At 43.6% G+C, this 25,461-nt stretch overlaps 1 protein-coding gene across 1 annotated transcript in view; it reads right to left on the bottom strand.

The window, feature by feature from the left end:
- Window positions 1-9,163: 9,163 nt before the first annotated feature.
- LOC141727249 (uncharacterized) overlaps window positions 9,164-25,461 on the bottom strand; it is a 36,988-nt gene continuing 20,690 nt past the window's right edge. Inside the window, exon 5 of the mRNA XM_074533578.1 lies at window positions 9,164-16,209. The gene's annotated coding sequence lies outside the window, so the exon portion shown is untranslated. The remainder of the gene's footprint in view (window positions 16,210-25,461) is intronic.

The following is a 25,461-nucleotide window of genomic DNA, read 5'->3' as shown; positions in this document are numbered from 1 at the left end:
AGGGCTCCTTCAATAGTTACCTCACTTTTTGCTGCTTCCTTTGCCTCTCTATCCACCAGTTCATTTCCTTCCACCAATTCTGAGCTCACTCTTTGGTGTGCCTTAATGTGCATAATTGCTATTTTTACAGGCAGCTGAACTGCTTCCAGCAGCCAGATTATCTCTTGTGCATGTTTGATGCTCTATCTCTATGAGGTCAGCAGTCCCCTCTCTTTCCAGATGGCTTCAAGTGCATGCACGTCTCTGAATGCATACCTCAAGTCTGTATAGATGTTTATTCTCTTTCCTTTTGCCATTTCCAAGGCTTAGGTCAGGGCAATTATCTCGGCCTTCTGCAGAGGTGCCTGTCGGTAAGGGTCCAGATTCAATTACCTCTCTGCAGGTGGTCACTGCATACCCAGCATGACACTTTCCACTGGCAACACAGCCACTCCCATCAGTGAACCAGGTCTCTGCATCATCCCAAGGAGTGTCCTTTAAGTCCGGGTGGCTGGAGTAGGTAGCTTCAATGGTCTCCAGGCAATCATGGTGTACTGCTTCTCCTTGATTTCCACTGAGAAAAGAAGCTGGGTTGACAATATTAGTTACCACTATCTCTACAGCATCTTGCTCTACCATTATGGCCTGGTATTTCAGGAACCTCTGTGCTGAGAACCAGTGGCTGCCCTTTACTGCCAATACTGTGGACTCTGTGTGGTACACTAGCACAGTCATTTTCTGTCCCAGGGTAAACTTCTGTGCCTCTTGAACATTCAGCTCAACTGCTGCTACAGCTCTGAGGCAACCTGGCCGTCCCTTGGTTGTTGCATCTAGTTTCTTAGAGAAGCAAGCAACTGCCCTCTGGTATGGACCCAACTCCTGAGCCAATATTCCCAGGGCACTTCTTTGTCTTTCATGGGAAAATAGAAAGAATAGTTTACTTACATCTGGAAGTCCCAAAGCTGAAGCTGACATGAGGGCACTCTTTAGCTGGTGAAAGGCCCATGTGGCTTCTTTTGTCCACTGGAGATCTCTGTTTCCATTGCCAATAAGCGCATAGAGGGGTCTGATGAGCAGTCCATAATTATAAACCCACAGCCAGCACCACCCTGCCATGCCTAAGAAGTTTCAGAGTTCCTCTATTGTCTGGAGTTTTGGGGTTTGGCCTATGGCTTCTTTGCGAGCCTGCCCTCAAGTCCGTTGCTCAGCACTGACCTGGTACCCCAGGTAGATTATTTTCTGTTTCACTCCCTGTGCCTTTTTCTTTGATACTCTGTATCCTTGGGGTCCTAGGAAATTTGAAAGGCTTACTGTCCAGGCTACACACGCTTCCCTCAACTGAGTGGCCACTAGAAGATCATCCACATAATGCAACAGCCTGCCTTCTTCCTGTGGATTTTCCCAGGACTCTGGATCTTTGCAAGTTGCTCCCCAAACAGAGTGGGGGAGTTTTTGAAACCTTGAGGAAGCATGGACCATGTGAGCTGGGTTTTGCACCTGCTTTTAGGGCTTTTCCATTTGAATGCAAAAATTTTGACTGGCGTTTTGGATAGGGAGGCAGAAGAAGGCATCTTTCAGGTCTGAAATGGTAAACTAGGCTGGGTCAGGTATTAGACAAGTTAGTAAAGTATATGGATTTGCTACCACAGAATATAAATCTTCTGTTACTTTATTGACAACCCTCAAATTCTGTACTATTTTGTATGACCCATCAGATTTCCGAAAGGGTAAAATGGGAGTATTGAAATCAGATTGGCATTCTTTCAATAACCCGAAACGCAGAAAATTTACAATTATTGGTCCAATTCCTTTCACTGTCTTCCTTTTTAGGGGGCACTGTGTAATTCTCACTGGCTGTGACCCTTCCTTAAGCTTAATTACTACAGGGGAGGCATTTCTCACACTCCCTAGTACATCAGAGGCCCATACCCAAGGAAATACTTGACTTAGTATCTCTTCATCAATTTCCTCCTTAATTTCAATAGCTGTTATGGTTAAACTTAATAGCTCTATGTACACCTTCAGAGAAACTTCTTCATTTTTGAATGTAATGCTTGCTTGTAACTCCAATAAATCTCTCCCTAAAAGTGCTTTTGGCAAATTGGGCATAAACAAAAACCTATTAATACCCCATTGTTTTCCCAATTTGTACCTTAAAGGTTTGCAAAAATATGCCTTTTCAGACTGGCCAGTTGCTCCCCGCACTAGAACATAATTCTCGACAGGTACTAAAGCTTTATTTAAAACTGAATATGTGACCCCTGTATCCAAAAATTCCACCCTTTTCCCTTCTTCCCCCAGCCCCATTGTTATAACCAGTGGGTCCACTGGGGTAGAATTCCCCAGTCCTCCTCAGTTTTTGTGTACATGTGCAGCCACTTGTCGGTCACCTAGTCTCCGTTCTGGGCATTGATTTTTCCAGAGACCAATTCTTTTACAAATTACACAATGGTTTCTGCCCAGCCAAGGTGGTCCTTGTCTGGGTGGTCCCTGATTGTATTTTCTTTGCCTTTCCTCCTGTACCACTGCTACCAACTTTTTCATTCCTTGTTTATATCCTTCTTCCCAGTTACTAAAATACCCTCCATGACTCTTCTAGCAAGACTTTGAGGTTTCTCCCTTCCGGCCCCCAGATATTCTGAAGTTTATGTCTAATATCTCTAGCAGACTGCCCCAAAAATGAATTAACTGGCCTGATTCAACCCTATCTCAGACCCCAGATCCAATGATGTATGATGACACATATCATCCCTTAAACACTCTAGAAACTCAGACATTGTCTTGGAAGGGCCCATCTTAAGGGAATATAAGGCAGACCAATTCATGGTTTTTGGAATAGCTCTTTCCACTTCTGTTGCTATCCACTCTTGATAATCTGCTAATCTCTTTACTTCTGCTTCTACATTGGGATCCCATTATGGGTCTTAGTGGGGAAAATATTCTTTTACATCTAGCTGCTTGCTCTTGCAGTAATCCTCTGCCAAAGTCCCTGCTGACTTTAAGATTAGCTGTTTTTCTGTTTCAGTGAAAGCATCCAGTAGTAACTGGATGTCAACACAATCTGGATTGTGTTGTTTGATAACATATCGTAGACATTTGGCAGTAAGTATCAGATTGATGCGATAATTCCTAGCAATCCTTTCCCATGCCTCTAAATCCAGAGTGGTAAATGGATTAATCCATTAATCCATATAACCTACATCACAATAGGGGCAGGTGATAGTCTGTGATACATTGTGTAATTGGTTTTGATCAGCTGGTGGGATGTCACTGGTACCGAATACGAAAAATCACACGCAATAATCTTAACAAAATTATAAATACAGAAATTAGAATGATTTCTACTAGACAGAATAACATCATTGCTATCAATTTTTACAGTAGCACAAGCAGTTCTCAGGCATACACACCCTTTTCCAGTATATACGAGCACAGTTTTCTGGTCAGTGACTGGATGAATTGCAAAGTGGCAAATACTCCACAGCACCAGGTGGCAGGTATCAGATGTGATTCCCACACACAAGCCTTAAGATCTTAGGTTCTGAATCAGCTTGATCAGAAACCTTTAATTTACACTCGGGGCATGTGCCCTGACGCTTATTAGAACAGCAATACCAGCGTTTCTCACAAACACCACACTATAATAAAAGTGCAATAATACCTGCACATCCAGCTTCTGCCCACAGGTCATTCCCATGTTCCCTGGGAAAACAGGGCAGCCAGAGCTGTCCCTGTGCTCAGGGGACAGCCACTGTCACCTCATGCAGCGTGCCAGCCTCTTGATGCACCAAAGGCTCCCCAAAATTGCCCACAAAGGCAGGCTATTCTGTTTGTTTGTTTAGAGAGAACTCTACATCCCTACCGCAGGCTGTTCCCAGCCCAGACTTACTACAGTACCAGCTGAAGCCTCATAAATCTCGTAAGTCGCATTCATCTCTTCTATCTAAACTCTGTTTTCCAAAATATCACTTTTCTAGTTCTCTTCTTGCATAATCTAATTAAGCATTGTGTCTACTTACACTTGTTTTACTGCCTTGCAAAAAGGCTGTGCTTGTCACAGCCGAAACTCTGATATGCCCACAGACACAGACACACATGCACCGCCCCCACCCCCCCTCCTTTATCTCAAATTCACTAGAGCCAAGGCTTGAATTGCTGTGAGGGGGACAATTCTTGGAATTCCTTTAATTTGCTTTATCGTAGTTAAGCATAAATCACCATACCATAGCTCTTCTGTGTAAAACACTACTCTTGTTGCAAACAAAATCTTAAAATCTCCGCAAACACTACTATACAATCTGAGAATCAAATTACCACAATGGAGTGGAAGAAAATCACCACACAAAATCACTGGGAAAGGGCATATCTCTCAAAGTGCTCCCTTTTCTCATCACAACACAGCATACCATAATTCAGCATTTACTCACATCAGTTTTTCCTGGACACAATCAAAATAACAGCATGCAGTCTAGAGATCAAGTCCAAACATCCAGGGCAAAGGAACTCTCTGAGCTCATACTCACAGTTAAAATGTACCAAATCTACACAAATCACTACATTTAAACACGATAAATACCACCACTGACGTTCCTCCACTTGCTTCTCCGCGGGGCACTTCTCTCCCTGCCCCCGCAGCCTGCTGCAGCTGGCACCTCTGGCCTCACTCGGCTGCTTCAAACAGGGGCAGTACTCACCCCTCCTGCACTGCAGAGCTCTGTAGATCTACTCTCTTTTATACACCATACACTTATACACTTGCACTATTAGAAACACAGTGCACTGACCACACAATGCATTAACCATATAGTGACACAGTGTCCGGATACCACACACACACACACACACACACACACACACACACAAACAAAACACACACGGGTTCAGCAGTTCTGCCCTACCAGAACAATGAACCCCGATACACAAATACAGGGGTTCACCCGACTCACCCCCAGAGTCACTAGCGGTCTGCCCTATCATAATGATGAACTCCGTCTCTACTCCAGCTGCTCTATCAGCAGCACCCAGACGTCTCTGAGTGATTTACTCCCTAGCTCTCTTTCCTCCCCCGGGGGCCCCTCAGTACATACTGTATTCTCCTCCACAGGCCAGCAGGTCCTTGTCTGTCCTCGCAGGAGGCAAGTCGAAATGAGCGGAGCCCCACCAAGAAAAAAAATCCTAGGGTGCGCCTTGGAGGTCCATCTATCCCCCCTGCCCCTGCGGGGACAGAGAACTCCTTGCCATAATGTTTTGCGGAGAAAAGAAGAAACCTCACAACTTTATAAAAGTTGTAAAGCTCAGTATGTTTTATTACGGTGCCAGACACATGCGGAGACAACTCTCCTCAAAAGGCATGCGTACCTCTGAGAACTTCAGATCTCCTTTTATCCCCCTCTCAAATACATATGCATACAGTTTCACAATAGGTTCATACATATTCATTTTTATGGGTTTCGTGTGACTTTTACCGCTAGTTCCTTTTTATCAGAAAGAATTCCGAGGTCAGGCTGACTTGCCCTTACAGCAGTCCCTGTCTCTCTCTCTATCATCTTCTGTCTCCTCCCCTTTATCTCTGTCCTTCGCTGAAGTATCTTCACTGAGCTTAGACCTTGCAGTCTGGCTAAATAACTACCATTTCTAACCATGGACTCAAGTCAAAAATGTACATTTCACCTAAATTAAAATGGATTTCTATCCTGGAAAATTTTCACTTTGCTTCACTATACTGCATGCTGAACAACAATGCTTGATTTGCCCCCTCTTTGCCTTGTTGTCCTTTCCAAGAGCTAACACCATTGGGTCAGAGGGAGCTCTGAGCCCACGGTCTCTTTGCCATCCCTGGTGATTTCTTAAAACAAAAAACATATTAGCATACAAAACCCCATTCCATTTACCTTCCTGTCTTAAAAACAACATTAACTGCAATAAGGTATTATAATCTAAAGTTCCAGTGGGTGGTCACTTTGCTCCATCCTCTAACCTGCATAATGGCCAGCGTGCGCAGCGTTGAATTAGATATTTTTTATTCTCAGAGCCCCCCCTGCTGGTGACTTCCTTCCAGTGGGCCAACATGCACCCCAAGGGGCTAGCCTAAGGAACTTCTTTGCTCTGGTTAGTTCCCATTATCTCCTTCTCCTTGTCCTTTGTCATTTCCATCCAAACCTCTCTTCACAGAGCTTCACAGTCGTTTCCCAGTTTTCTTCCCACACACACCCCCAGGTGGCAGGTATCAGATGTGATTTCCCACACACAACTTTTAAAATCTTAGGTTCTGAATCAGCTTGATCAGGAAACCTCAATTTACACTCGGGGCATGTGCCCCAACGCTTATTAGAACAGCAATACCAGCATCTCTCACAAACTCTGCACTGCATAATACCCACACAGCGTGCCAGCCTCTCGATGCACCAAAGGCTCTCATGAATTGCCCGCAGAGGCAGGCTATTCTGTTTATCACTTCAGGGAATTCTAAATCTTCTTTGGCAAGTTGTTCCCAGTCCAGACTTACTATAGTACCAGCTGAAGCCCAATAAAGCCCCTCTAAATGAACTCGTTCATCTCCTCTATCTATCCAATAATTCACAGGATTCACAAACTCCCAGGTGTCAAGCCCAAACCACTGGGGCAGAGGAATCCCTTGAGTTCATCTAGCCACAGTTAAAGTGTGCACAATCTACACAAATCCCCACCTTTGAACTCAATAAATGTCCTCACCCACGCTTCTCCACTTGCTCCACTTCTCTGCCTGGTGCTCCCTGCCCCCACAGCCTGCCCCAGCTGGCGCCTCAGGCCTCACTCAGCCTCTTCAGTGGCGGGCGGAACCCCCCCTGCACTGTAGATATATTCAGTTACGCGCTCTCTTTCAAACACCACGCACTTGCACAATTACCAGACAGTAACACTAACCACACAATACATTTACCATACAATGTCTGGACAGCACAAACACACACACAGGTTCACTTGACTCACCCCCAGAGTTGACAGTGGGGGTTCACTCTATTGAACAGTAAACCCCCATTTCTAATCCATCCGCCCCCCATCAACCGGTCCGCCTGCTGGCACAGGAATGAGGCTGAGCATTCAGACGTCTTTCAGTGACTCATTCAGCCGTCCTATCTCTCTCTCCCCCAGGGCCCCTCAATACATATCGTGTTTATCTCTGCACACCAGCAGGTCCTTCTCTGTCTCCGCAGGAGGCAAGCCAAGACAGGCGGAGGTCGCCCGGGAAAATCCCAGGGCATGCCTTAGGAGGTCTGTCTTCCCTCTGCCCTGCGAGAACAGAGACGGTCTCCTACCTGGCTCGCCAAAAAGATTTGCAGAAGCAAACATTCTTCACAACTATTGTGGAAGTTGTAAAGCCAGTATGTTTATAACAGCGCTGGACATATCGAGGACCACTCCCCTCAAAATACATGCTGTACCTCTGGGAACTCCAGATCCTTTTTATCCCCCTCTCAAATACATATGGCATACAATTTCACAATAAGTTCATGCATATTCATTCTACTGTTTTCACATGGCATTTAACGCTAATTCTTCTTTATCAGAAAGAACCCCTGGGTCAGGCTGCCCTCTCTCGTAACAGTCTCTATGTCTGCCCCCCTTATCTCTGTCCTTCGGCTGTAGAATCTTCTCTGAGCATAGGTTTTTTATGAGAACAGGCAGTCAAACTAAACAATTATGTTTTCAAGCTACTGACTTAACTCAAAGATGTACATTTCACCTAAATCAAAATGGATTCCTACTCTAGAAAATTTCCAATCTGTCTCACAGGGGAGAACAAAGCACTGAAGGGAGAACAATCCAAATTCAGTGGATGCACAAACTTAGACTCAGTGGATGCGACCTTGGCTGTTGCTGGAACAAGTCAGGAGATGTTTGGAGGAAGCAAGAATGGAAAGGGAAAAGGGGTAGTAAAAAAATTAAATGAAAATATAAATAATAAAATAATAAAAGAAAACTGAAATGAAAAAGAGAGAGGAAGAAAATTATCCCTCATGATACTTTTCTCCCAGGAGTTTCTGACAGTGGAGCACTGTTACAGCTGGCACCAGAAAGAGAGGAGCAATTATTTCTTCAGTGAGGACTTTATCTATTGTGTCCACTTTGTCCTCCACTGCTCAGGCTCCATTCAGGATCAGCAGCTTGTTTCTAAATCATCCAGTTTTCCTTCTTTTCAAAAGAGACTGATGACACAGTGTTTGGTTATCAGTTTCCCTTGGACAGAGCAGGAGAAGCTTCTTCCTGACTGACCTGTGTGGGAAGGGACCTGCTCTATAAATGCACAGTGCCAGAACGCCTCCACCACTTTCTGTACCTGTATCCCTGTCCTAGGGTGACATTATGATGCTTGAATCCCCAGCTGTCTGTTCTGTTTATGCTGGATATTACATTCTGTGCCTTCAAGACTGACTCTGAGAGCAAAGTAGGAGAAGAAACGCAGAGGACTGTTATCCGCCTTACTCACTCCTCCACAGTCTGCTGGAACACAGAACTCCACTGTTGTTGTCTGGGCATGGACAGGGCAGAACACCGTACTCCTTTTGCTAGTTGGTTAGTTAGTTAAACTGGCTAAGGCAGTCCGATTTTTCCCTGGACTGCTTTTCTTTCCCTTTTCTTGGAACTGTTCGATCCTGCTCCAGACCGGGACCCTGGGAAACACCGAGGAAACATCGTACAATGCAGCCTGCCGGGGCTACTCTGCAGCTTTTCCCAGCGCTGGAGGGACTGATAACAGAGCGACCACCACTGGGGAGACTTTCTGCATTTGTAACCTCTTCAGAGCAGCGAATCAGTTTTGTCATCTGGTATTGTTCATTTTGTGTGCTGGGGAGTGCTTTGCCTGTTAAATAAACAGGTTCTTTCCACTTCTCTCCAAGGAAATCCTTCTCAAACCAGGTGGGGAGAGGGACCTTGTGGGTTGTCTTTCTAGGGGGGCCACTTTTGGAGGTTTTCTCCCAAATTTGCCCTAAAACCAGGACAAGACGGAACAGTGTAAGTTGCAGTTCTGCTGCAAAATTTGGACAATTGCTCACAAATGAATGATCTCTCTCCATCACTGCTTCAATCTGAACATAATTTATGCTAGTCTTATAGAAAGAATTTAAAGATAAAATCAGTTTAAACTGCTTTTGTACTCTCAATTAAATTGTTTTCTAACCAAGATATCAGAGACTTGGCCCTTTTTTAAAATAAAGGCAAACACAGAAAGGGTTATGCATATTCATAGTTTTCCTTAGAAAATGAGTGGTTATGCAAACTATTTCTTAAAACTCACTATTTTCATTAGCATGCACGAGGCACAGGCGCAGTGCACTGCTGTGGACCCTCTGAGGAAGGCTCCCCATCTTCCTCGGTGGTCTCCTGATGAAGGCTGGAGGTCTTCATTGCTGTGTCCTTTTCACATTTCTCCTCTAGGCATGTGCAGTCTCTTGTTTGCTGTTTCAGTGATTTCCTCACTGTTTTTAGCAAGCTCTGTCCTTCATTTTTCCAAGTTCTGTTCTGTATTTCTTGCCACATTTCATCCTGTGTCTTTAGCTAATTATTGCTAGTTTGTGTTGGTTACAATGTATCTGATTCCTGCCTATGTGCCTCACATTAACCTTTTAACCCTTTCAAATATTCACACTATAGAAAATCTAGGCCTAATTTTGTTGCTTAGCATTTCAAATTTAATACATTTTGATTTTTAAAAAAATTAATAAAACTGAAATTACTGTAGCACAAATTGAATATCATTAAATACTGCTTATTACAATTTAACTTTAAACAAATACAACTTTTGCTTGGGAAAGTGAACACGGTAAGAGGGCTGAGGTAGTTAGGTCTGAGCAGCAGGCCTCAGCCAAAGTTGACTTATAAGATGAACCCTGGGCATTATGGGACTAACACTATCATTATTATTTATGCTAGCCATTTAACACCAAACAAGTGCTTCAGAAACTTACACATAACCTTGTGTAAATATCTGCAAGAAATCTATAATTTTAAGAAATCTTCCCAATTGATATGAATAGAGGCTTGTTCACAGGGTATTTAAGGGAAACCTCCAGACAAGGCCAGGGCTCTGGCCAAGCCCCTGCCTCTGCTGGTCAGGAAGTGTGACATCAGATCCACGTGTTTCTATGCTAAAGATGTAATCAAGTTACTTTGACTTGGTGATTTGGGCCTATAAAAGCTGGACCCACTTTCAGGGTGAATTTGGATACCTCAGCTACAGGTGAGGATTTTCCCAGGTTCTGGGAAGATTTCTCCAGGTCCTCTCTATGAAATGGGGCTCCACAGCAATTGTGGACTCTGGACAATGGTAAAGCGTTCAGGCCACTGGTGATGGTGAGATTACTTTGCTTGTTTCTGCTTGTCACTAAAGCCAAGCACACAGTTTTACTGAATGTATTGTTTTCCTTTTCTGTTGCCTTAATATTCCTAGTAAAATATGATCTTTCTTTCTTTCCATTGGTATCTGTTCCTTTAAAACACCCCTGTCAATTGACAGAACAAGAGCCTAAGACCTACTGGGATCAGCGTTTCTTAAGACTTGTTGGAGTTTCCTAAGCAATGCTTTGTGCCCCTCATTTTTTTTCAACAATAGCCCAAGTCTGTAGAAAGGGGAACCTAAGCAAGTATGTTGAAGTTTCCTGAAAAGAACAAAATTCTTGGACAGCAAGCAGCATTCCCAAAGAGCTAGGAGCAAACTGAAGATACTTTGATGAATGGATTAGTGAGATTATGAGCCGCGTTTGCCTGTGATGGCAATGTTGCCTTTTCCCCAACCAGGAAATGAAAGTAGAGATAATTTTAGTAAGGAGATCATATAAAAAAGGATCTTTATTTGGAGGTTTTCAGGGGCAGTTATGGAAAGATGTCCACAAAAGCCCACTCCCTCCAAAGATGAGTACATATTTGTAGGTTTTAGGAAATTAGCATAATTGATAAAAAGCACTAATTAGGACAAGTGATGATGCAAGGTCAAGTTTTTCCTCTGGAGTCCCCCCTCCTAGCACTGGCTGTACTTTGTCCATTACAATGCATCTCCAAGAGTCGTTCTTGTGTGCCAAGATGGCATTGGGGCCTTGGACCCCCCAGCACTTGGAGCTCTGGAATTTATTTTGTCTTTTTGCTTAGGGAAAGGACTTGGGAAAGGACTTGAAAAAGTATTAGGTAAACTGGTCACTAGTACAGTACGATACAGAGCTACAAACATATATGCAAAGAATATAGAAAACATAGAAAAAAGGCAAAACCCAAATGGCATCAGCAAGGTCTTGGGCACAAACACATATGTCCAAAGGGCCTTCTCAGCCCTATTTCTGCATATTTCTGGGAACCACAGGAATCCTGGTTGAGCCTGTGTGGAGATGGATTTGGGAAGTAAAAGTTCATTTCTTTTTTTGTCCTTGGGGCAGCTCCTGTTCCTAACATCAGCTGAGCTTCTCTCCACCGTGATGCCTCTGATTGCAGCAAAACAATTCATGGCAGACGGAAGACACTGACACTTCCAGGGACATGACTTTTTCCAGTGCCACTTGTGAGGGGGAGTCAGAATAAAAACTATAAACCACAACTCCACTGGAAGATTCTCTTCCTTTTCATTCTGTAAATAAGCTCTACATTCCCTTCTGAATTGTCAGTTGTTTGTTAAGGATGGGAACTTCTTTTTTTGTGATTTTTTTCATGTGGTTTGGAATTGGATACGGGTCTCCTTCATTCACAGACTCCAGACCAAAGTGCCTTTGGAATATGGCCCATGGGCAGTTTTTGCCCAGCCATGGTACTTCTAGATCAGAAAGCAAAGGCAATGGTATTTGCAGCCAAAACCCAACAAAGCCTGGGACAGCCAAAACATCCTGGGGAGATAGAAGCCTCCAGCTGTTCCTAGAAATCAGCAGAGTTCCAGCCAAATGGTTGTGTAGCACTAAGTGCATTCTCTTTGCCTGGATCAGAGCCTTGCTCAACTGAAAAAGCAGAAAGATCAGCAAGGGTGCTCCCAAAGGCTCATCACATTGTTTTTATTCTGCTTATCTGGCTTAAGTTTGCAACTCAGTGTGTGTCTGCAGTTACACTGGTGAGGAGGAAGGAAAACCAAACCAACTACCAAACAAACAACAAAACACCAACAAAAAAAGAGCCTCATGGCAGGGCTATGATGTTCCACAAGAGGAATCACTGGTATCCATTTCATGGACCTCTCTCAATCCTATTAAAGTACTGTAGTCCTGGTTTAAAATAGACATGTATTAAACAGTTTGAGAGACAGTGACTAAAATGGCTTATGGATTTTTCTTTTTAAGAATGAGGAAAATGTCCCAAAAGGTGTTTTTTTTATAACATTTTAAAATATACTACATAAAAATTAACAACTGCAGTAAGTAAGAATTAAAAAATAAGTGCTTTGGTATGCAAGTAATTAGAAACACAGAAATGTGAAGATATGAATGCATATTTTCATAAAAATATGAAATTACAGACAAAAGTCGATGATAGTAGAGACAGGAATCTGACATACACACACTGAGTTCATGCAGCAACAGCCAATGCTTATTGAATGGCTGTGGGAAATGGATTTGTGAAGAATTCTCAAAATCTGACAAAAGCTCACAGTCTTGTACACCTGCATGCAAACACTGAGATAAGGTGTGCTGACTTGGGAAGGCCATGGAATAGTGATGACATTGTTGAGAGAGACTGAACTAGAAACAAGTTTCAGTAAGTTTCAAAATATGGCCCTTCAAAAAGACTAGATATTTTAGAGCATTAGAACTGTGAAAGATGTATTGTAGCAGAACCATATGGGGGAAAATAGAGGTGATTGGTGTTAGAGTTAAGAGCAGCATTGTGCGGCAAAAGCTAATAGGTTGAAAACCATTTATAAGGTATTGTAACCAGGAAATAGGTTGGCTTCTGAAGAAATGGCGTTGAGATTTACATCTCTTGTGTCTTCACTATTCATCGAGACCGATAATGGAATGAAATCTCTTTAAATGCCTCTCAGTTGCCCCCTCTCTGTAAAAGCTGGGAAAACCAACAAAAGACACCCTCTTCTATAGGGCCTTCAAATTTCCCACTCTTACATAGCTGACTGGACAAGGGTCTTAGCTCCACCAGCTCACTGGCCAATGATATGGGTGCATTCATTGTTCAAAGGGATTGGCTGAAGTCCCCTGTTTGAACTTGAATCCAGCCTATCAGTAACACACCCGGGGACTTGTTTGCTTCTACTATCCAATGGATTAGGCTGGTTGAGTTGCTGTCTTGTTATGCCACATAATCTGTGAAGCTTTAGGCCACCTATAGCTGTCACAACCAAAACTACATACACTGAACTACAATATAAAGGTTGGTACTTTAATTACTCCTTTTCTAATTGTACTTTAATCAGGTCCTTTTACATTGATGGATTTTTTTCTTCTGAAGAGAAGCTAGGATATTGCTCAAGAAAACTGTCACATCCAATAATTAAATTCCCTGATTTCTTCTGGTGCTGGGAAAGACCTTCAGGCTGAAAGACTTGACTGAAGGCAAAGAACTAGTTCTGTGTGGTTTTGTTGACTGAAGATCCAGTACCAGTTCTGCTCCCTGTCATATGGGAGGATGCACCCACTGATGATCCAGTACTGTTTCTAGTTGGTGTCAGGTTGGTGAATGTTTCCCTTGATGACCCAATGCTTTCTCTGCTTGGTGTCCCACTGGAGGATGTGTTGGTTGAAGACAGAGGGTACATTCTGTCGTGTGTCCCATAAGAGGATATGACCATTGATGATCCAAAACTTGTACTTAGGTTTTGGGTCATTGGTGGACATATTGGACAGTCTGATGTCACACTGGAGGGTATGCTGCTTGCAGACCAACTGAAACTTCTGTCATGGGAGGATATGTCCATTGATGATCCAAAACCTGTTCTGCTTGGTGTCACACTGGAGGATGTATTGGTTGAAGACAGAGGGTACATTCTGTCGTGTGTCCCATAAGAGGATATGTCCATTGATGATCCAAAACCTGTTCTGCTTGGTGTCAGACTGGAGGATGTGTTGGTTGAAGACAGATGGTACATTCTGTCGTGTGTCCCATAAGAGGATATGTCCATTGATGATCCAAAACCTGTTCTGCTTGGTGTCACACTGGAGGATGTGTCGGTTGGAGACAGAAGGTCCATTCTGTCGGATATTCCATGGGAGGACGTGTCCATTGATGATCCGAAAACTTTTTTCTCTAGTGTCAAAATGGAGAGTGTGTCGGATGCAGATGGAGTGTATATTCTGTCATGTACCCCACGGGGGGACATGTCCATTGATGATCCAAGGCCTTTTTTCTCTGGTGTCACAATGGAGAATTTGTCAGATGGAGACAGAATGTATATTTTGTCGCGTACTCCCTGGGGGGACATGTCCATTGATGATTCATAACCTGTCTTCTCTGGTATCAGAACGGAGAGTGTGTCGGTTGCAGATGGAGTGTACATCCTGTCACGTACCCCATGGGGGGACATGTCCATTGATGATTCATAACCTGCTTTCTCTGGTATCAGAATGGAGAGTGTGTCGGTTGAAGACAGAGGGTACATTCTGTCAAGTGCCGCATGGGAAGACATGTCTATTGAGGATCCAAAACCTGTTCTGCTTGGTGTCACACTGGAGAATGTGTCAGTTGGAGAGAGAGAGTACATTCTGTCGGACATCCCGTGGGAGGATATGTCCATTGATGATCCAAAACCTGATCTGTCTGGTGTCACAATGGAGGGTATGTTGCTTGCAGACAAACTGTAACTTCTGCTGGATATCCTGTGGGAAGACATGTCCATTGATGATCCAACACTTGTTCTGTCTGGGGTCACATTGGATGATGTGTCGGTTGTATACAGAGTGCACGTTCTGCATGGTGCCACACTGGAGGGTACGCTGGATACAGGCACAGTTCTGTCTGGTGCCACAATGGAGAGCCTGTCAGTCGCATACAGAGTAGGCGTTCCACGTGGTGCCACACTGGAGGGTACGCTGGATACAGGCACAGTTCTGTCTGGTGCCACAATGGAGAGCCTGTCAGTCGCATACAGAGTGGGTGTTCCACGCGGTATCACACTGGAGGGTACGCTGGATACAGGCACAGTTCTGTCTGGTGCCACACTGGAGAGCCTGTCAGTCGCATACAGAGTGGGTGTTCCACGTGGTGCCACACTGGAGGGTACGCTGGATACAGGCACAGTTCTGTCTGGTGCCACAATGGAGAGCCTGTCAGTCGCATACAGAGTAGGCGTTCCACGCGGTATCACACTGGAGGGTACGCTGGATACAGGCACAGTTCTGTCTGGTGCCACACTGGAGAGCCTGTCAGTCGCATACAGAGTGGGTGTTCCACGTGGTGCCACACTGGAGGGTACGCTGGATACAGGCACAGTTCTGTCTGGTGCCACAATGGAGAGCCTGTCAGTCGCATACAGAGTAGGCGTTCCACGCGGTATCACACTGGAGGGTACGCTGGATACAGGCACAGTTCTGTCTGGTGCCACACTGGAGAGCCTGTCAGTTGCATACAGAGTGGGTGTTCCACGTGGTGCCACACTGGAGGGTACGCTGGATACAGGCACAGTTCTGTCTGGTGCCACAATGGAGAGCCTGTCAGTCGCATACAGAGTGGGCGTTCCACGTGGTGCCACACTGGAGGGTACGCTGGATACAGGCACAGTTCTGTCTGGTGCCACACTGGAAAGCCTGTCAGTCGCATACAGAGTGGGTGTTCCACGTGGTACCACACTGGAGGGTACGCTGGATACAGGCACAGTTCTGTCTGGTGCCACACTGGAGAGCCTGTCAGTCGCATACAGAGTGGGCGTTCCACGTGGTATCACACTGGAGGGTACGCTGGATACAGGCACAGTTCTGTCTGGTGCCACAATGGAGAGCCTGTCAGTCGCATACAGAGTGGGTGTTCCACGTGGTGCCACACTGGAGGGTACGCTGGATACAGGCACAGTTCTGTCTGGTGCCACAATGGAGAGCCTGTCAGTCGCATGCCGCGTGGGCGTTCCATGTGGTATCACACTGGAAGGTACGCTGGATACAGGCACAGTTCTGTCTGGTGCCACAATGGAGAGCCTGTCAGTCACAAGCCGCGTGGGCGTTCCATGTGGTACCACACTGGAGGGTACGCTGGATACAGGCATAGTTCTGCCTGCTGCCACAGTGGATGTTGTGTCGGTTCCAGAGACAGTATCGATTCTAAGCTCTCCCCTGTGTGCTGGAATAAAAAAAATAGAAAAACAAATCAAGAGCAAATCTACATTTCCTCTTAAATACCCCTCACAAGGATATGTATGTGAAGTACTTATAACTGTTTGCTTCTTGTCTTAAGTGCTTATTTGAAACACACAGCGCCTGATTATAGATACTAATCTTTAATAGACCAAGGACATTAGCGCAAGTATCCTGCCCTTCGAAGGGTTGGAAAACAATAGCACTTTATTTGAAGTGCCACACAATACTTACAGAGATGTTTTATCTCTCATCATTATAATTCCAAGGCTGTGTTTTTTAATCAAGTAAACAAACTTATTCTACAGTATCCCTGCCACTGTTATTGGGGAACACTTGTCCTTTTGGCCACAGAAGGGATTTGTTTTTAGATAAACTTCACTATTAACTGAAATCAACACCTAATGTTCTTCAATTATTAGTCAGGCATATTGTTGCAGGCAACCTTTTAATTAAATTACTGTAATATTCAAGTATGTTACAACAGTCTGACAAGTTAAAAGTTCACATAACTAGAATACTGAGTATCAAACAATTTTTTGCATAAAAAAGGCACTTTCTTTATCAAATAGCACATGTGGGGTTGAACTAATGTGTTTTTGAAAACTTTGTCTTAAGTTACATAATGTGATTTATATTATAAGTTTCATATTGTTATTATTTTCAACTGCATTATTTAAAATATTTGGTTACAACTATTATTTGTGTAAGCAAAGACACATGACGAGGAGAGCATTTGTACTGGGATACATGCATTCCTTGGCTATGTAGTAATGTTGGCAAGTGATGCTCAATTAATTAAAATCAGGTAAGAATTGCTAATACTCCTGTAAAAATTAGTTTCTAGGAGACATCACTGCTTGGTGTATTCAGCATTATAGACACTTCCAGATAAGTAAACACTGTCAGTATGCTTTTCTGTTTTGCTTGTACTGATATCTCCATTCTTTCATGTCTGACATCATCTCAGTAGCTGGGAAATTCTCTTGTTGGTTTTGCATGGGTTTATTTTTGTTCAGGAGGGAAGAAGCCAGCCATGAAAGTGATATTTATATGAGGAGCTGCTAAAACTTCCTCCATGCCAGGCAAAACCAATTGCTGGCTCCCTCTGAGAATAGGCACACTGCTAAGTCAATTAAAAAAGCTTGTAATTGATGCCTCTATGATTATTTATGAAAGACAAAACCTTGGGAACTCTCTTTTTCTTCCTTGGAGAGCTGGGTAGGTGCCAGGGTCTTCCTGGTCCAGGGCTGGCCATGTGGCCAGGACAGCACAGCCAAGATGGGCACAGCCAGGGTGGCGCCATGTGGCGCGGCTATCTCAGTGTGGCTCACAACGAACTTTATTTGCTTAGCTGCTTTTAGCCAGCCATGTTGCCAACAGAATGGCCAGAAGTGGTGGCAGTGGATTTTTTTTCCCCTTTTTGGTGCACTGCATGAAGAGAGGCACTGAGTAGAGCTGGCAGCTGGTGCGTCCCATGTGGTGCCAGTGGGAGCCATGTGATCAGCTGTGAGGGGCATGGCAAGCAATTGCCCAGTGTGAAGCCTGGATGGGATCAACCTTTCAACGCTGCAGAGGTCTATAAAACTTTTCAATTGATAGAACCTGAGAACAAATAGACTTACGAACACTGATTCTCTCCTGAGTCAAAGAAAAGGAAAAGGGGAAGACATGCGAGGAGAACAACATGGCGGCACTAAGGTTGGTGCAGAAGAGGGAGGAGGAGGAGGAGGTGCTTTGGGCCTCAGAGCTGAAACTCTCCTGCAAGCTGTGGTGAGGACTATAACACAACAATCTATTTCCTTGTAATTCATTAAGTACGTGGGGGGAATACAGAAATCACCTGCAGCCTGTGAGAAAAAGGTGCTCATCCTGGAACGTGTGGATGCTGAGAAGCTGTGATCAAGTGAAAGACTTGAAAGAGAGAGAGAAGTCTTGCTTCCAGAGATAGAAGAAAAATATCTTTGCTTTTATACTAGAACAGCTTATCCTTAAAACCCCATGAACCAAATGGTCCATGAAAAAACAGTTGTGGAAAGACTTCTTTGCCCTTGGAAGTGACTCATGTTGCAGCAAATTTGGGCAGGGCTGCTACTCGTGAAAATTAGAATCACATTGGAAAAGTTCACAGAGAACTGCCTCTTGTGGAAGAGACTCCATGATGATAGTGGAGCCCTGGAAAAAGTTAAAGATAGAATCTAAAATGTTAAGCTTTGTGCTTTCCCAGATCAACTGCACCTGCATAAGTAGTATGATAAATTATATAATTGTTAGATGTGATGATTTTTTAGTAATTAAATATAATTATTATATAACCATAAGAAGAATAATGAGAAACTATGTTGGAAATTCAGAGGGGGGCTAAATTTAGGTATACAATAGAACAATATAAGTTTAATAATTAACATGAAAGTTATATAATGACAAAGTATAAAAACATGATCATTTCGGATGTATGGTTGGAGTCAGATTTGGGTTGAATATACCCCTGACACCCAGAGCTCTTAATAAAAAGCATTGCATATAATCCCTCCGTGATTATGTGTTTTTGAATGCTAACATTTTGGCGACCCCAGATGGGACCCCTGTGAGTGCTGCTGAGCGAGTTCGCGACTTGATCACACTCCAGCCGGCACCGAGGGATTCTTGGGGAGCCCATCAGCCTCGACCGCTTCCGCCGCTCACAAACGTCCCCAGGAGAAAGGTAAGGTGCTTTTTTTTTACTTTGGTTTGGTTTTGGATGCCTGCCAAATAAGACGCAGCAAAAGCTATGCTTGGTTGGGCTGAAGGAATTCCTGGTGGTACAAGCCTAGGCGCCATTCTGTAAGACAATTGTGAAAGCGTTGCGGGTTCAGCATTTGTGGTGTATTTGAAATGGAGAAACTTAAAGGGATTTTGGGCAGTAACACCCCTATCCCGCAAATTTCTCCTTTGGGGTGCTTATTAGCACATTGGAAACAGGATAACTTTGGGGAAGAATTATGTAAAACTACGTTGATTGATTATTGTAATTCATGGTGGCCAGAATATGCCTTGGAGCACAGTGAAAAATGGCCAAAATACGGTACTCTGCAATATAACACTATTTTGCAGTTAATGTCATTTTGTAAACAAGAAGGAAAATGGGATGAAGTACCATATGTTGATCTGTTTTTCTATTTACGGGGAAAGCCCGAATGGCAGGATGAATGTGGATTGTTAGTGGTTAAAACATCTGCAAAGTGTGGGGTTTGTGAGGAACGTTGTTTAGAACACTTGGCGTTAAAAGAAATCTTGAGTAGGGAAAATTATACAGATACTGATTTACAAGTAGCTCCAATAGGAACAAGAGAACCTAACTCTATCCCACCTATTTCACCTGTTTCATCTGTCCCTATCCCACTGCCTGCTCCTCACCCAACTAGTCCTGAACCCGTCTCGTCTAGTACACCTTTCCCTCTTTATCCTCCTCTCCCATCATCACCCAATCCCTCTTCCTCGGAAGATGAGCAAAACGTAACTGTGATAGAAAGGAGAAAGAGGTATGCAAGTGAAAAAGATAGCAATGGTAATGAATCAGGGACCCCAATAGCCCACAGAACCCGGAGTCAGTCAAAGCTTGCCCCAGTTGTAGATAGGAAAGGCATAAGCAAACAAAAACGGACTGTGATTGCCCCCTTGCGACAAGAAGTCGGAGTGGAAGGGCCAGTATTTGCAAAAGTGCCTTTTCTCCCTGCAGACTTAGTTATTTGGAAACAGTCAGCCGGAACTTATAGAGAAAATCCTGATAAAATGGCACAAGTAGTAAAAATGGTTATGAAAACTCAAAATCCTGACTGGGATAACATACAAGTAATATTAGATACTCTGATGGATTCTACTGAAAAAGAAATGGTACTTAAGGCAGCCAAAAGAGAGGGCAAGAGAAGATATTAGAAATGGGCTAGTAACAGGGAATGTGGATGTGAATTTCCCAATTGAGGATCCAAATTGGGACCCTAATTTATTGTGCGATATAAGGAAATTAGGGAAGTATCAAGAGTGGATCCAAATAGGAGTTCAGAATGCTGTGTCTAAAACTATAAATTGGTCCAAACTATATGAGGTTCGACAGGAAAAGAAGGAATCTCCCACTGCGTTTTTGGAGAGGCTTAAGGAAGTAGCAAGGAAATATACAGACCTCCAAATGGATACAGAACAAGCAAAGGTTCAGCTCGCTCTCATATTCTCGGGCCAATCACAGGATGACATTCATAGAAAATTGCAAAAATTAGAAGGAGAGGAATTAAGGAATTTGGATAAGCTACTTGAGGTAGCCTGGAAGGTATATAACAATCGGGGAAAAGAAGCTAGTAAAAGGCAGCAGCAGAATCTTTTGGCAGTAATACAGGGGAAAGGGAACCCAAATTTCAGGGGGCGTAAAAGGAATGGTAGGGGTAGGAGACCAGTTACCCAGAGGTTAAGCCTGAATCAATGTGCATATTGCAAAGGGATGGGACATTGGAAGCAAGATTGTCCAGAATTGTTTCACCAGGACATTCAGTTCCAGCAGGGAAACGCTGCCAAAGCCATGGTGTTAGGAGAATATAACTAGCTGAACCTGTGGAACAGGTTCAAGAACTCGCCACAAATATACAATAGAATTTAATCCACCAATATTTCCAGTAAAGAAACCAAATAGGAGAATATAGGTTAGTGCAGGATTTGAGAGCAATAAATAAAAAGGAAATTTATCCAGTGGTAACAAATTCTCACACATTGCTAATGCCTGTAAAGGAGATATATAAGTGGTTTACTGTAATTGATTCAAAATATGCCTTTCTTTGCATACCCTTTGACAAAGAAAGTAGGAAACTGTTTGTCTTTGAGTGGAAAAACCCAGGGAACAGAAGAAAGACCCAGCTCACCTGGACACAACAAGAACTCGCCGACCCTATTTGGAAGCTAACTGGCAAAGGAACTGGAGATTTGGACCAAAAATGGGCAAGTAACAAGAGACCAATTAGTGTTGCAGTATGTTGATGATATACTAAAACTACAGAAGAAAAAGTATACCTGTATAAAGGTAAATACTGAGATTTAAATTTCACAAGGGCACTGAAAACTAGGTACTAACCATATCCAAGCTATTTGTGCTACTCCAGAGCCCCAGAATTTACATGAGCTGCGAGTCTTTCTGGGGATGGCAGGATGGTGTGGATCATGGACTATTGACTGATTGCGAAACCCCTGTATGAAGCTCAGAAGACTCAGCCACTCACCTGGGGCAAACCACAGAAAGAAGCCTTCCTAAAATTGAAGGAAGCACTGACAACTGCTCCAGCACTAGGGTTACCCGATCTGTCTAAAGATTTTCAGCTGTTTGTATATGAAAGGCTGCGCCTAGCACTAGGAGTCCTGACCCAATGTCTGGGAAGCTGGAAAAGGCCAGTGGGCTACTTTCCCAAACAACTCGACAACATAAGTGCCGGGTGGCCCCCATGTCTGTGGGCAGTCGCAGCTACTGTGATCCTGATACAAGAAGCCAGGAAACTTACTACGGGAAGGCACATAGATGTCTATGTACCACACATGGTAACCACTGTCTTAGAACAAAAGGGGGGCCATTGGCTATTTCCCAGCAGGATGATGAAATTCCAGGTAGTCCTGACTGAGCAGAATGATGTCACAGTAAAAACAACTAACCTTTTGAATCCAGCTCTGTTCATAGGTACCACAACTGAAGAAGGCCCATTAGAACACAACTGTGTAGAAGTAATAGAGTACACCTACTCAGCAAGAGAAGACCTGAAAGACGTCCCACTAGAGCAGCAGCTGGAGTGGGAGCTGTTTACAGATGGGAGCAGCTTCGTGGAAAACGGAACCAGATACGCTGGATATGCGGTAACAACAATCAATACAGTAGTGGAGGCAAAGGCATTACCACCAAATACATCTGCCCAGAAGGCAGAACTGGTTGCTCTAACTAGGGCACTAGAATTAAGTGAAGGGGAAAAGGTAAATATCTGGACTGACTGACTCAAAAAATGCTTTTGGAGTGGTGCATGTACACAGAGCACTGTGGAAAGAAAGAGGATTGTTATCTTCTCGGGGTATGCACATTAAACATCAGGATGCAGTCCTGCAATTGATAAAGGCAGTACAAAAACCTGAACAAGTGGCAATCATACACTACAAAGCACACTAATCAGGAAACTCCAAAATCTGTGAGGGAAATCGAACGGCAGACTGGGCAGCCCAACAGGTTGCTCAAGAGGTACAAACAACGATGGCAATGATACCTTTGAAGCTTAATGTATCCCAATTCAATTTGCCTCCAAAACCAAAATATCCAGTAGAAGATGAGAGACTGGCATGTTTGCTAAACGCACAAAAGAATTCAGAGGGATGGTATGTGACTGCACAAGGACAAATAGTGGTACCCCCCTTGATAATGAGAGAAGGTCTACAAATTAAGCATAACAAATGTCACTGGGGAGCAGAGGCATTGGTAAAATTGCTAAAGCAGAGTTTAATTTCAGTACGGATGTTAACAACGGCAAAATCAGTAATGTCAAAATGTGCTATCTGCTTGAAAAACAACCCAGTGGCCAGGTGACAGGCACAGCTAGGAAGAATTTGGACAGCAATAGAGCCAGGAGACTATTGGCAGGTAGATTTTGTAGAACTACCAAGAACTCGAGGATACAAATACCTGTTAGTGGGGGTTGACACATTCTCTGGGTGGCCAGAAGTCCTTCCCTGTCGCACGAAACAAGCAAAGGAAACAGTTAAGTGGTTACTACAGGAGATTATTCCCAGATTCGGGGTACCCCAGATAGGGGACCCCATTTCATAGCTACAATAGTAAGAGAGGTAAGTAGATTGCTGGGGATAACTTGGGAACTCCACACACCGTGGAGACCCCAGTCAAGTGGACAGGTAGAGAGGATGAATCAGACACTAAAAAGGCAAATCAGTAAATTATGCCAAGAAGCCAAATTGCAGTGGCCCCAGGCTTTGCCAATAGCACTGCTGCGGATTCAGGTAAAGCCTAGGAGTGGGATGTCAGTCAGTCCTTATGAGATATTGTACAGGAAACCACATGAATCCCCTGAGCCTAGCCCATATGTACACATCACAGGAAAGCAGGAAGTGTATAATTATGTTCTGTCTCTCAGGAAAACTTTAACTCGGCTCCGGAGTATACTCGTGTGGAATAGACCCCTGACTCTTGAGAACCTGGTTCATAACATACATCCAGGAGACGAGGTGTACATCAAGAACTGGAACGAGGAACTGCTGAAAGAAAAGTGGAGTGGACCCCATCAGGTACTACTGACCACCTTTACAGCAGTCAAAGTAGCCAGCGTGGACCCCTGGATTCACTATACCTGAGTGAAGAAAGTCCATCCTGGATCACAGACTGTATAAACTCTGGAATGAACAAAGGCTGAAGATAAGACGTGTTTAATTGCTTTCAGAATGCTATCAGTAATTGTGCTAATGTTATGGTTATTAATATCTTTGGGATGTGAAATGCAAAATGATCAACTAACCACTCTTCATTCTAGAATGAAGAGAGAGGCACAAACAGAAACACAGGTGATAAAGGTTTCTAATGCAGTTCGGGCTGAGAATGTAATGATTGGATTAGTCAAAGATTTTGCGAAAATGCAAAACACCAGTCGAATAACTGCCTGTCTGCCATTACCAAAGGCAGCAGGAGACTCAGTAAACTGGGGAATCATAACATCAAAACTACCTGAAATACAAAAGAACAAAACAATTACATATAAACATGTACCCGAATTGAGGCAAGTAATCAATGAAACTTGGGAGAAAATAGGAACATAGATGAGACCCATGAGTGAGAAAGACTGTGTTCTAAGTGATGGCATTCTAGGAACCCCTATGGGAGAATCAAGAGGCATCACATAATGGCAATGCCATTTACCACACTATAAAAAGATTACAGAAAATGTTACAGAAACCACTCTGGTATGGAAATGTGAGGCCAAGGATCAGAAAGATCAGATAGAGCCTTGGGACAGTGCGTGGTCTGTGAGTATTTTTCAAAGATTCCAATATATGGCAAACACCCCTTGGTGTATTAAGTGGGAAGGCCCCGAGAATGAAACAGCTCCAGCAATAACGAACACTGACACTAGTAGCAGAACAAGGGCAGACAAAGTAAGTTGGTGGACATGTAATAAAACTTACGACTGCACTTCAGATGATGTAGGGATAAAACAGATGCCACCCCTGGCAACAGCCCTACAAATTGGTTGTGCTTGCAGAGGGATCAAACATAAACAAGGCAGAGTGAATAACAGAGTAATTACAGGGTGTACCAGGGTTACAGTCCAAGGTCCAGGACAATTTGTATGGGCAGCAAGTGATGGTACCTGGACAACACATCTGCCTGTAGGCGGGAAAGTAAAGGAGATTAGGCCTCCCAACCTCATGTCCAGTTTGGAAAAAGTCCCCATTTAATGGAAAATGTGAACTTCTGCAGATAAGAGCAAGACGAAAATCTAGACAATGAAAATCCAGATGACACTTGGCAAGAACCCTCTGGTGGAGTGAAATTTGGATGGGCCCTAGAGTCATTGCTTGGTCCTATAGCAAATTATCAGAGTAGAGAGATGCTGTACAAACTTACAGGTCAGGTAGGTAGACTGGCAAAAGTCACCCGGGAAGGATTTAAAGAATTAAATATACAAATACAAGCCACCACAAAAATGACTTTACACAATCGATTAGCCCTAGATTTGTTACTCCTGAAACAGCACGGAGTATGTGGATTTTTAAAGGGACAGATCATTGCTGCGTTCATATCCCAAATGTAACTGCAGATGTAGAATATGACATCAATCAGTTGAAACAAATACAGCATGAAGCACAAGAAGAGCAAAAGGATTTGGCTCCAAGCTGGTTAGGAAAAAGTCTTTAAAGGATTAGGGTGGAATGTGAATTCATGGATTAAATCTATCATTGAGAGTGTGATACTCTTACTAATTGTATTCTTAGCAATTTGGTTAGTTTACAGCATCTTAAAGGGAGAGATACAGAAGAAAACGTCCTGGAACCAGAGGATAATAAAGGCACTAACACGAGATCCACGCCCACCATCTTCTGGTTCTCCAGTTCGTAATAGCATCCACGATAATGTTTACATCAACCCTGGATTTGAAGAATCAAGTACGAACTGAGGAATAAAGGACTGCACCAAGTGAAAACATTTACGCCTATAGTGAAGTGAAAATGCTTTCAAAGG

The sequence above is a fragment of the Zonotrichia albicollis genome, chromosome Z (genome assembly GCF_047830755.1).
Source record: "Zonotrichia albicollis isolate bZonAlb1 chromosome Z, bZonAlb1.hap1, whole genome shotgun sequence".
NCBI classification, from domain to species: Eukaryota; Metazoa; Chordata; class Aves; order Passeriformes; family Passerellidae; genus Zonotrichia; species Zonotrichia albicollis.
Note: the sequence above shows the minus strand (reverse complement) of the source record. Positions and strands in the feature narration are given on the sequence as shown.